Genomic DNA, 12,972 nt, shown 5'->3' on the forward strand with positions numbered 1-12,972 from the left:
GGCCTGGGAGAAATGAGGGCTAGGGGAACCACCGTAGTGGTTCCAGACCTGGTCCCTGCGAGCCAGCCATGTCCCTGCTCTGGTGTTGTCCTCGCAGGACTCACTCACCAGACTGGTCCTCCTGGATGTGGAGAGATAGGGCAGCCTCATGCCCATGCACCAGCCCTGAAGGTGGTCAGGTGAACCCCACGGTGTGCATCTATCTCTGTTGGCAAGCTGTGCCCACAAAAGGGGTGACGAGTTCCCCGCTGAAGACCTGCTCTGAGGACTTCACGAGACTCAGCGGCGTTAGGGAAACCAGGCAGGCAGCAGAGTGGGGTCAAGGCAGGACCCCGGACCTAAGGACGGACCCAGCACAGCGGGGCAGAGTGCTCCTAGGAAGGGCAGACCCGGGCCAGCACCCATTCGGTCCCTGACTCCGAAAAAGAAGCGGGCTGGCTCTGCAAGCTGCTACCCCCAGCCTAGGAGCAGCTTGCATTTCTCCTTTCCAGCCTGTCCTTCCTCTACTTCCCCGGCCCCGGTGTCCACCTTAAACCAACCTGACTCAGATTCGGTCCTCCTGAGACACGCAGCAGTTTCTCCCAAACCTGCTCCCACATGTGAGCTCTGGTGTAAACACTCATTTCTTCAAGAGGAGCACGGTCCCACTGACCCTCCCACCTCAGACACAGGCTGACCCTGGCTCCCTTCCGCAAATTCAGGGCCTTGGAGACAGTGGAGGAACCTCCGGGGGCAGCCTGAGACCTTGGTCGCTGTGTCTCGGCCCCGACAGCCACATGGAATGCACAGCTCCACGTCAGACCCCCACTGGTTCGTGTCCGACCAGGTCAGGTTTAATTACACAGAAAACCCTACAGTACCCTCAGGATAAGTATAGCAAGTCCAATTCAGATAACATCAAAACAGGCTTGAAAGACCAGAAAGATTTTAACAATATTTATTGTTGCATGATTCATTAAAAAATACACATTTGGAGGATATTTGAAAAACAGTAAAACAAAATGAATAAAATAACAATTACCCATAATTGTATTCCCTAGAAGTAACTGCTAATTTAGCTCATGTCTTTCCAGTCATGCGTATCATTTAATAGAATTGAGTTCATAAGCAATAGCTTTATTTTTTATATAATATCTTCTGAAGTTTTTTAAAGCCAATTAGCATTTTACACTGTAATGAGAACAGCCAGTTCTTAACATTTCACACTAATAGATGAGAAGACATTCAATAGCATTCAAAAAGACCATAGTTAATTTGAGGAAAAAAAAAACTATTGGATTTGGTCTGTGAGTTGTTTACATAGTTCTTTACGAATATAAGTATTCCATGTTCTGGGAATTCATTTTATCTTTAAAAAATATGTATGCATATTAATTAAAACAAAGCTTCTCTGTGCAAGCTCATTTTTGGAGGATCTGAGAAACTGCCCGAAAGCTATTTATTTTTTCATTCAGGGCCACTTCAACTTGTTCCCAAAACCTCCTCAGCAACCTATCTGACCTCTCTCAGCTCTCTCTTGGAGTTTGGGTGATAAACAACTTCCAGAAAACTCCTCCACACAAGGAGGTGCTTATTGAGGTGTCAGAAAACCTCGGGTATGTATAAAATTGGTGCTCTCTTGTTTTTATGAAGAGTACCTCATTGTTCTTTAAATCGTAACTCACATGCCACTTTTTCCAGGAAGCCTAACAGATAGTAGGCATTCACATGCTGCTTAAGTCAAACTGACCAGAACACCACACACTGGAAGGCTTACACAACAGAAATTTGTTTCTCTGCAGGCCGGGAAGTCCAAAATCAAGGTGCCAGTCTCGACTCAGCTCCTGGGGAGGGCTTTCTTCCTGGCTTGCAGACTGCTGTCTTGTCCCTGTGTCCTCCTGCGGTGTAGAGAGAGAGAGAGAGAGAGAGAGAGAGCAAGATCTTTCTCTCTCACTTTTTGTTCTTATAAGGCCACAGTCACATTAAATATGGACTTTACCCTTATGACTTTGCTGGACCTTAATCACCTCCTAAAGTCCCTGTCTCCAGACACTGTCACATTGGCGGTTAGGGTGTCAACATCAGATTTTGGGGGTGGGGAACATTTCAATCCAAATCATGACCCGCCATTAAACATGGAAGGTGTGATATGCTTAATAGACACGGCCCACCTTTACATGGTGCCATGTGAGGAGGTCAGTTGTATTGAGGATGCAATGCTGTGAGCCGTAGGACTTGCTGATTCCTGGAAGCATCCAGTGCTTTAAATATAGCTCTCCTCCGCTGAGACAGAGCCTGGGATGTCTTCACTACAATTGAGCTTGTGGCTTAGCCCCGGAATTCCTATGAAATACAAAGAGTTTTAGAAAATATCAAACATTAATCTTGTACTTATCAATTTGTCATGGGCATGTGTCAGCCCTGCCTTTCCCCAGGTACAGGCCAGGTGAGGGAAGAGAAGGGGACAGAGGCAAACTTCACTATTTCCTACCTAGTTGCCTACCGTAAACTCGTGCTATCTAGCAAGACTCTTGTAGCTTAACGGCTTGACTAAGGAAGGGTTAAATAACAGGTAAAGCAGCAGTAGAAGAAGGCTTGGATGGCTTGAGATGAAGGAATCGGTGTGTGTGATTAAAGGCAGGTTACTTAGGTTCACAGAGACCCAGTTTCCTCATCAGCAAAACAAGAGCATAATGCAAAGACCAGTGCAAGGGCTTGAGCTACTTACACAAAAAGCCTAAGGCTCTATCTGGAAACTGACAACAGTTAACATTGTGCGAAAGACATTCCCCAGAACCTGAGATAACTTAGAATGCAATATACAAAACCACAAGCCACAGCTTGAAGTAAAAAATTGTCCTGAGCAACAACAGAGAACATTTGGGCTTTGGGGACAAACATCTTAGAGAATGTGAGGTTTAAGATGACCATCCATTCACTAATTTACTCGTTTACTGTGTACCCATGATGTATCAGGTATTACAGTAAGTGTGAAAATACAAAAATAACATGCGACAAAGGACTAATATCCAGAATTTATGAGGAATGCAAACAAATCAGCAAGAAGAAGAAAAATAACCACTAAAAAGGGTACAAGTGACCTCAATAGACATTTTTCAAAAGAGAGTATACAAATGACTAACAATCATATAGGAAAATGCTCAATATCACTAATCATCAGGGAAATGAAGATTAAAACCATAATGAGATTCTACTCTACTTCAGTCAGAATGGTTGCTATTAAAAAAATCAAAAAACAATAGATGTTGTCATTGAAGGCAGTGACAAAGGAACAGTTATGCACTGTTGGTGGGACTGTAAACTAGTACAACCTCTGTGGAGATCAGTATGGAGATTCCTCCAAGAACTAAAAGCAGCCCTACCATTTGATCCAGCAATCCCACCACTGGGCATCCACCCAAAGGAAAAGAAGACATTATATCAAAAAGACACCTGCCCTTGTATGTTTATCACAGGACAATTCACAGCTGCAAAGATATGGAATCAACCTAAGTGCCCATCAACTGATGAATGAATAAAGAAAGTGTGGTGTGTATATATATATATATATATATATATATATATATATACACACACACACACACACATACACACACACTATGGAGTACTACTCAGCCATAAAAATGAATGGAATGATGCCTTTTGCAGCAACTTGGAGGGAAATGGAGGCCATTCTCCTGAGTGAAGTCAGGGATGGAAAACCAAACGCCACGTTCTCCCTCGTAAGTGGGAGCAAGCAATGGGTGTGTGTGGTCACACAGAGTATATAACGGGGACAGAGTATATAATTGGGGACTCAGAAAGGGGCGTGTGGGAGGGGGTGAGGAATGAAAATCTCCCATTGGGTGCGACATACACTGCTCGGGCACACACAGAAAACATGGCTGGCTCTGGTCTGCAGCTCTCGGTGTTAATGGGGATATTGAGGGGAGCATCTCCCAGTGCTCAGACCTGGCAAATTCGACAGAACGCATCTTCCTAACAACGGTTAGCTCCGTTTCATGAGGAACGGCGCCATGGAGCTGTTCCCGCCTCAGTGGCCTCAGAGCTGAGGGACACAGAAACATGTGCAGCGACAGGATGCAAAGCAACCTGGGGTGGGACCCCAGGTACACCAGAAAACACCCTCACTCGGGTTGGCAGAGGTACAGCTCCAGGAGGGGCTGAGGCCTTTGGACTTCATGATCCGCTCTGCCATATTGACCAACGTTTGCGTTCTCCTTGGGGATGGCGCCACCACACTATGGGGTGGCACCACAGTGATCTTGGCCTCGGAGGGGACGAGCCTTTGCTGCCTCCCAGTGAGCAGGCGGTTCTTCTCTTACGTGAGACTATTGCGTCCTCAAGGGCAGTGAGTGCATTTCAGCAGCTGACAGTTGTTGAGCCCTTAAGCATGTGGCTAGTACCGTGTTAAGTGCTTTCCATAGATTTTTTTAAAAAACCGTCATGAAAGCTTTAAAAGAGAAGTGTAATTACCCTCATTGTATGGCCGAGGAAACGGAAGCTGAAGGAGTGTAGCTAAGGGGACTACACACACAGCCAGACTGGTGACACCCGGACTGACTTTGGCACCAGGCTGAGCCCAGCTCAGGGGGAGAAAGCTGTTCCCTCCTCCTGCCTAACTGCCCGAGACCCAGGGTCCACCTCTCCAGGTTTTGTGTGTTGTTATTATTGGTTTGTTTTAATCCGTGAAGGCTGCTCTTCTCTCGACGATTAGATATTGTGAATGTGCGTTGTCTTTAGGGGAAATGGGATGTGGCGTTGCCCTGCCATCCTGTGATAAGAATAAGTTCTCAGAAATACAGCGCAGTCAATCAAGCAACCGCCCAGAGACACGGCAGGCAAGCAGCGGCGGGGGAAGCCAGGCTGATACGGATCTCGGTGCACACGCACACAAACGGGAGGGGCACGGAGGAAGTCGCGTTCTTTCATTCTCGTACTGCATTCGGTGGTGTCTAATGCCAGATATACTAATATAATATAATAATATAATATAATAAAAGAGCAACAACCGTGTTGGGAACACAGCTCAGCCAAAAGGTGAGCTAACCTAGAGCAATCGGTGCTGCACTGAGGTTTGAAATACTACAGGAAATGTTCCAGGCTGTCAAGAAGTAGAGAGAGAAAGTGTGTGTGTGTGTTTATTGTTGTCATTGTTGGTGGTGGTGTTGATGGTGGTGTGTGTGTGGATAAAGAGAGAGAGAAGCTTTTACGTACCGCCTGTAGAAGGAGGTTGAATGTTAAGGAGACTGAATGATCCAAGGCTAGCAACAGTTCAGGTCACAGCAGAATAAAAGTTAAATACTTAGAAACAAACAGCAATAAAACAAAAGGATCTCTAAAGTCACTTCTAAGTATGTTTCAGTCCAGAAACACACTGTAGCCCCTATTTCTAGTCTCATTCTCACCAGCCCCGGAACTTTCCGTCCTTAGGTGGAGCCCAAGCCCCTGCAGATCCAGGCCCAGGCCCACCCGCCACTTTACCTCTAATCGACAAACCTGCTGGTGCTGCCAGGCTGGGTGATCTATTGTCAGGAAAGTGTTTTCTGGTTTCCCCTTCTGCAGTCTTGCTGGAGCTCACTTCCCCCACCTCACTGTCCCAGGTGAGGTTCCCTGGGAGCAGACCCTGACATGGAGGCTGGTGTCAGGAGACGGTCTTAGGCACGGTGCCCGGACAGCAGTGAGGACGCAGAGGGGCCGGGATGCATTGGCAGCAGAGGTCTGGGGCTGCACGAGCCCTTGGCGTTGTGCCATCTGGGGCAGCTGCACTAGGAGTGAGTTCTGGGCACCTGAGTTGTCAGGGACACAGACCTGGATTCCTGCCTGTGCTCCCTTTCTGCCCAGCTGATACCTGAATACCATCTCGTCCTGGCTCTTGGCTTCCTGCTTCAAATGTGCTCTCACGTCTAGGACTGTGTGACTTACCTGGCTGACCTAGAACTGCATTTTGGCTCTCCTTAGAGACACAAGTACATATGAATTACTATTACTCAAAGCCAGTCTACAATGGATGTGTACGTTAGCTTAGACCATGCTGCAGTAGCAAACTAAGTCTAAGATTCCAACAACTAAATACATGCAAGTGTCTGTTCTCCTGAGAATTGTCCTTCTAACACGCAACCCACAGATCCAGGCTGACTTTGATTTGTGGTCCCAGGATCTCACTGTGACATTGGATGGGCAAGTTACAGGGTCATGAAGGGCTTCTCATTGCCTCAGCCCAGGAGTGAGACTCTGGCCCATAGTCCATGGAACAAAGTGAGTCACATGCCCTGGTCTGGTCGCAAGAGGGCTGGAAGATCGGAAAACACATGTGGATATCTACTGAACATTAAACATCTGCCCACAGTGAAGTCTGCCTACTGATGAGTGTAATTTAATCATTCCCTGAGAACTGAGAAAGACTTAAATTTTTTTTTTTTGCCAAGCCACAAGGGCCATACTGTATTGATTACTGCAAAAAAGCAGTATATAAAAAAAGTGAAAAGACCTTTTTGAATCAGCCAAAAACCTTGCGTAGTAGCACCATTTATGCCACAAGCTAGTGGCCATCTTAGAACTGGGCCAGCCTCTTTAAACCTCAGTGTTTCCATACATGAAATTAAACGATGAGACGAAACTAGAATTCTCTGGTCCTTCTCAGTACTAAGTGTCTGTTTAGACTCTATGGCATTTGCATTTGTGTCATGTAGAAGAACTAGTTAGTAGTGAGCCGTGGAAGACAACATTCATTTATTTCATTTCATAAGTATTTATTAAGTGCTTAGAAACTTGTCCTGCCAGTGTTGGGTATGATAACAAACAAGACAGACAATATCTCTACTTTTGGGGAGAATACCAGAAAAAAAAATCTTTCCTTTTTTATTAATATGTTAAACTTTTCATCTGTTATCATTTATTTTACCACCTTTGCATAGCACCTTTATTTTTATTATGACACTTGTTGCCTAAAGTGTAGTCACACATGGGCCACCTTCCAGGTGCTCGTATTAGTTGGCCAGGCCTGAAACAGAGCACCCCCCATTGGGTGGCTTGAACAACAGGAGATTATGCTCTAGCAGTTCCGGAGGTACATGAGTCAGGGTTCTCCAGAGACTTGGAACCAATAGGTAGAGATATAGATAGATGATTTATTATGGGAATCAGCTCAAATGATTATGGAGGCCAAGAAGTCCCATGATCTTCCCTCTGCAAGCTGGAGTCCCAGAAAAACCAGTGGTGTGATTCAATGCAGGGCCAAAGGCCTGAGAACTTGGGGGCAGGGGTGAGGATGGGGAGCACATGATGGTGTCAGTCCTGAAGTCCAAAGGAGCTCTGACGTCTGAGGGCAGGAGAAGATAGGTGACCCGGCTCAGGCTCAGTCAGAGAGAGAAAATTCACCCTCCCTGTACCTTTCTGTTCTACCTGGGCTCTCAGTGGAGTGGAAGATGCCACCCACACTGGTTGGCATGGTTGGGGGGCAGGTCTTCTTTGCACTGTCTACTGATTCACATGCTAATCTTTTCCAGAAACACTCTGAGAGATACACATAGAAATAATGTTTTGACAGCTATCTGGGCATCCCTTGACTCAGTCAAGTTCATACATGAAATTAACCATCACAGGAGATTCAAAGTCTGAAATCCAGGTGTTGGCAGGATTGATTCCTTCTTAGGGCTATGAGGGAGACTCTGTTCCGGGCCTCTCCCCCAGCTTCTCGAGATTTGTTTCCAATCTTTGCTATTTCTTGGCTTGCAGAAGCATCACCCCAATCTTTGACTTCAAGTTCACCTGGTGTTCTCTGTGTGTGTGTGTCTGTGTCCAGATTTCCCCTTTTCCTTAGGACACCAGTCATACTGGATTAGGACCCACTCTAGTATGACCTCGTCTTAACTAACCACATCTGGACTCACCCTGTTTCCAAATAAGCTCACGTTCTGGGGTACCAGTGGTTAAGACTTTAACATATTTATTTGGGGGGGGGGCACAACTAGTCCATAACAGTGCTGCCCTAAAATAACCGGAAGGATGAATTTCTTTCATCACTTTCACTTTCTTTATTGAAGTTTTTGCTTGAAGCTACTTGAAGACGTCTCCACATCCTGTCTTATGGTGCGGAAGCTACACCCACTGGAGAGATTATTCGAGGTGTCAAGGTTGGAAAGAAAGAGGGGAGGTCTTTGACGGGAAGGAGGTTGGAGCATGGATAAGGGAAGCTTTCCCAGGAAGACCCCGAGAGTGGTAGGGGCTCTCCTCTTTTCCTTGGCGTTGCCCTGGGGACACCCCATGGCGCACCTGGGGAGCCGTGCACCTGGCGGGGAGGATGACAGATGCCATCATGTCCAGCAGCCACAGGTGGGCTGAGGATGAGAGGCTACATGCCACCTTCCCTGAGCCAGGATACCCCCCAGATTCCTGTGTGTCCCTGAAGAGACAGAGGCAGAATGAGAACTGACTTGACTTTCTTGCTGCTCTCTATAAATAAGAAATTGAATGTAAGTTGCTTTTAAAAATTAAAGAAATGTAAATTTTCTTTATTTATAGAACATGGGATTACAAATTTACACAAACTTGTTGATTCTTTTGATCTTTGTTTATTGTTGATTGTTGTTGATTCTTTTTGATTGTTGATTCTTTTTTTTAAAAACGTAAGCAGTGAGTGTGAGGCTTGGTCTTCCCTCGGTTTTGAAGAGCAACTGGGGAAAGGTTTCTTCTACTTGTCCAGCCCTGGCCCCGTGCACCAAGGTGCCCATTCTCCAGCCTTCTTCCCAGCGGCACGGCTGTGCCGGCAGCAGGGAATCACAACGGCGCTGCAGAGGTGAGTCGCTCTGCCCTAGGCACAAACACTTAGCAGCAACGGGTATCTCTAACAAGGGGCTTCACAGGACAGCTCTCTGGGGACGATGGGTCCGTCATGACCTGAGCTGGAAACTGACCATGACGGGTGGAGGTGACCTCAAGAGACCCCGGCAGCGTGTGGTGGGAGAGAACCAGGACATTCGCTCACAGGCACGGCTTAGAGCGGCGGTTTCACTCATGATTTACGGAGCGCTGATCATGCTCAAGGCCCTGGGAGGGAATGCATGGAAAAATGACTAGCTGGCTGTTCTGTAGAATCTTAAGATCTCTGCATCAGAGAGTGGATACCCCACACGTGAAGTGTGGCAGATGCCGGTAATCAGCACAGACACGAACTGAACAAACAGCGTGCGAGTTCAGAGGTCAGAGCTCTGGGGAGGGGAACGCCGTGGTGGATGGGGACGTCTTCACACAGAAAGCTGCATCTGCTGCAAACTCTGCTTTCGGCGCTGCCGCCCTGTCTCCCACCCTCACCAAAGCAGTCACATCGACAAAGACGCCCAGAGCGTGGGAGTGAAGTCACACACGTCACCTCGTGAGCACTCACAAGTCTCAGCTAGGCCAGGGCTGGTTTGGCACCTCAGCCCTCTTGTTCCGGCCCCAGTTGCCCCGTGGGGCCCCTAACTCTATTGCTATGCCCTTGCGTGTGGCAGGGGCCACCTTGTCACGGAGCACAGGACGTGATTTCCGTCCCTGTGCACTCACGTCGTCATTCATTCACAAGTAGCGCTGACTGGTCGCCCCAACCCCACAGGACACGGGGTGTGACTGTGTCTTCCATGAAGCGCAGGGCTCCGCGCAGGACTGTCTGCGCCTCTATGAGAGGCTGCGGCGACACGTGCTGCTGTTGCGCTCGCTCCTTCCCATTGTGCATTTTTCTTGAGTAGTGACATTTCTACAAAGCATCCGACTGAAACTGAGGCATCAGAAGGCAAGTGCTTGTTCATATCTTTGAAGAGGGAAAATATTTACCAGAATAACGTCTCAATGCAGATGAGACAGATTTTTTTTTTTTTTTTTTAGATGTGTGAGTAGTGAAGGCATGCAAATTACTCCAAGCTTCCAGTTAGTCAACAATCTTCGGGTTTAATTCTTTGGAGAAAGGAGACAAATCGTAGTTTAGGACCATGGAGTCACAGTTTTCTGGTTATGTTATTTGACGTATTCAATCCGTCCTTAGAGCTCTGTGACTGACATACATGCTATTATTGCCACTTGCTTTTTCTGGATAAGGAAATCCAAGCACAGAGGTGTTAAGGTCACCTGGCTAGTAGGTGGATGAGCTGGAATTCAGACCAGGCAGCGTGGAGGGCATGAAATCATGGAAGGAAGATGCCCCTAATTCTGGAGAAAAGAGGGTCTATACATTGAAGAAGGTATTTCCTACACGCTCATAGCTTTTGTTCATATATGCATGTCTGGCAGACATGTAGCTTAACACTTTTATAACTTGTAGCTACTGCAGCAAGAAGATATAAGAATTCTACTTTCAAAGATAGATCTTAAAATCTAACAAGCTAAAAGCCTTATGAAAAAGAAAGGAATTGCCCTGCCTGGATTCCAGGTATACTCCCCAGCCTGCCCTCTCTTCTGCAGCCGTCAAACACACCAGGTTGTAGGATGAAAATGCATTTCTTGCTAGGGTTGGCGTGGGATGGCTCTCAGCCTTCATGGGACAGAACATCAAAGCGAGGTCCCAAGAAGCCAAAGGGCTGGTTCCTGTTCGGTCCAAGTAGCAGAGTGGGACTTGACCCCGAGGCCCCAGCGCCCACCTCCATATTCCTTCCCCGGTTTGGAAGGTTGCGGGGGGCACCCATTTGCTTGCCCGCATGCTGACATCTGTTCCCGCGGTGTTGGAGTCAGGGGCTGGCTTCCCCAGGTAGCCGAAAGCGGAACCTCCCTCCCATCCCGCGTCCCCGCGGTCTCGGGTCCCGGCAGGGCCGGCGGGCGGCAGGGGGCGCTGTGCGCGGGCGGGGCCCCGAGCCTCCCGCGCCGGAGCCTGAGCGCGCTCCCCGGGCCGCGCGCCGGGCGGAGGGCGGAGGGCGCAGGGGCGGCTGCCGCGCGGGCCGGGCGCAGACGCGGGCGGCGGGCGGCGGGCACCCCGCGGCCGGCACCGGGCGGAGCCGTCGGAGCCGCGCGCCGCGGCCGAGCAGGAGCCCCGGCCGCGCGGGACCAGGTAGGCGACGCGCGCGTCCCCTTTGTGCTGGCATCGCTGGGCCCGCCGCGGCGCCGGGAGGGCGGGAGGGGGCTCCGCGCAGCCGGCCTCGGGTCCGCGGCCCGGCCCTGCCCTGCCCGGCGCGTGGGGCGCGGCCGGCTGCGTCTGGGGCGGGGACCCGCCGGCCGCACCGGGCACCCCGCTCCTGCCCGCGGCGGCCCGCTCGGGACGGCGCCCGCGTGCCCGGCGCCCCGGCCACCTTCGTACCTTGCGTCCCCCGGCGCCCGCCTCCAGCCCCGCGGGCGCTCCCGGCCAGTCCGGCGGGCGACTTGGCGCGCCGCGGGGCCTGTGTCCGGGGACCCGCCCGCGGGCCGGGGCTGGGGCTCGGGCGGCGACGAGATCTTGGGAAGAACGCGGGCGCCCGGGCGGGGAGGTCAGGGCTGGCCGGGGTCGGGGGCACCGCGGCCTCCGCCTCGCACATGCCCGCCCCGCCGGGAGGGAGGCCGCCCCTGCGCCGGGGGCCTCGCCGCGCGCGCGGGGAAGTTCCTGCGGTCGCACCCCTCCCGCGCCCCGCAGTCGCTCCCCAGCTCCCCGGCACCAGCCTTGGCTCCCAGCTATTCCGTCGTCCGTGCAAGCCTGCAGACGTCCTGGTCTTGGGGAGAAGGGGTGACTTCTTTTACCCCAGGGATCCTCAAAGGGCGCGTGTTGGGATGGTCCTTTCCAAAGTTCGTTTTCTGCCTCTGCCTTTTTGTAGTGAATTATGAGAGAACATCCGTTGAACAAATATCCTGTCTTTGCCTTGTCCGAGGTCAAAGGCTGAGTAACAGGAAGAGTCAGAGCCCAGGGAACCATCCCCAGCGGGTCCCTGCTGCCTGGCGGTGGGGGAGAGGGTCCTGCCCTAGGCTGGCCCGAGGGTGACTGGACATCTTGCAATTGGGAAGGAAGCACTTTCCGGGCGTGGGGCCTGGGAGATGGATGAGGACTTGTCCTGGTGCCCGGCGCTGGGGCGAGAGTGTAGCCGGCGCATAAGCTGTGTTTCTAAAGGAAAGGCCAGGTGGGGAGGGGGGTGGGGGAGATGCCAAGGTGGGGGTGCCCCAGGAGGGAGGGGAGGGGGCCAGGGTGGCTTTGTGATGGAGCCGGTGTCTGAGTGAAAGCCTCCAGGTGGGGCGGGTCCAAGGTCGGGGGAAGGTCCCTGTCCTGCAGGAGCTGCCCCAGCATGGGCGAGGGGAGGGACAGGTGTGTGCCTGGACTTCCCTGTGGAATTCGCCCCAGGGGCTGCGAGGGAGACCAGGGACTTGTTTGTATTCTCCTCTCCAGTGCTGAGATCAGGGACCCGGTATTTTGCACTTTTCTGGGGCCCTTTATATTTTTGTTTTTATTAATTTTTAAAGAGTGCAAAGGAAGTTTGACTGGAGAGGTCATGGGGATAAATCCTGAAAGCTTTGAACGCCAGATGTAGACTTTGGGCTTGACCCTCGTTGGGAGCCACCGATGGTTCTGGAGGAGGAGCATGAGTGATCGGAGTCCTGCTCCAGAGCGGTCGCCCCGGTGTCGAGGAAGGGGAAGGCGTGGCGTGGGGTGTGGGCTTCCACCCGTGCCACTGGGCGGAGAGTTGTACGTGGACAGAGGACCTCATGAGAACATGGGTGCAACTGACCCAGTTTTAATGGGATGAAAAATGTCCAGACCCCACGCAATTTGAGTGTTGCAGTTTGTGTCTACGGAGGCCCCGGTTCCATGTCTGTACCTCTGGAAGGGGAGCTAAGGAAGGGCAGACTCAGACGCCTGATTCCGGCCCCCACAGGCGATGCAGTGAGGGGTTTGAAAACTGGAAGAGCACCGTCAGATACACATATTTAGAAGCAGGTTCCAGTGCCCTCGCTTGGCCAGGCCGTAGTCCCTGCATCCAGACTGTTACTCAGTAGGGCACTTCTCTCCGGTCTGTGGGTTGGGACTTTGCAAGGACCTCACACGCCGCT

General features: G+C 50.8%; 1 protein-coding gene across 3 annotated transcripts in view; it reads left to right on the forward strand.

The window, feature by feature from the left end:
* The first annotated feature begins 10,871 nt into the window (after positions 1-10,871).
* RNF144A (ring finger protein 144A) overlaps positions 10,872-12,972 on the forward strand; it is a 110,090-nt gene continuing 107,989 nt past the window's right edge. Inside the window, exon 1 of one of the 3 annotated variants that reach the window (XM_076000527.1) lies at positions 10,872-11,014. The gene's annotated coding sequence lies outside the window, so the exon portion shown is untranslated. The remainder of the gene's footprint in view (positions 11,015-12,972) is intronic. The other 2 variants (XM_076000529.1, XM_076000528.1) reach the window with 2 other exon arrangements.

Source organism: Microcebus murinus, chromosome 3, assembly GCF_040939455.1.
Source record: "Microcebus murinus isolate Inina chromosome 3, M.murinus_Inina_mat1.0, whole genome shotgun sequence".
NCBI classification, from domain to species: Eukaryota; Metazoa; Chordata; class Mammalia; order Primates; family Cheirogaleidae; genus Microcebus; species Microcebus murinus.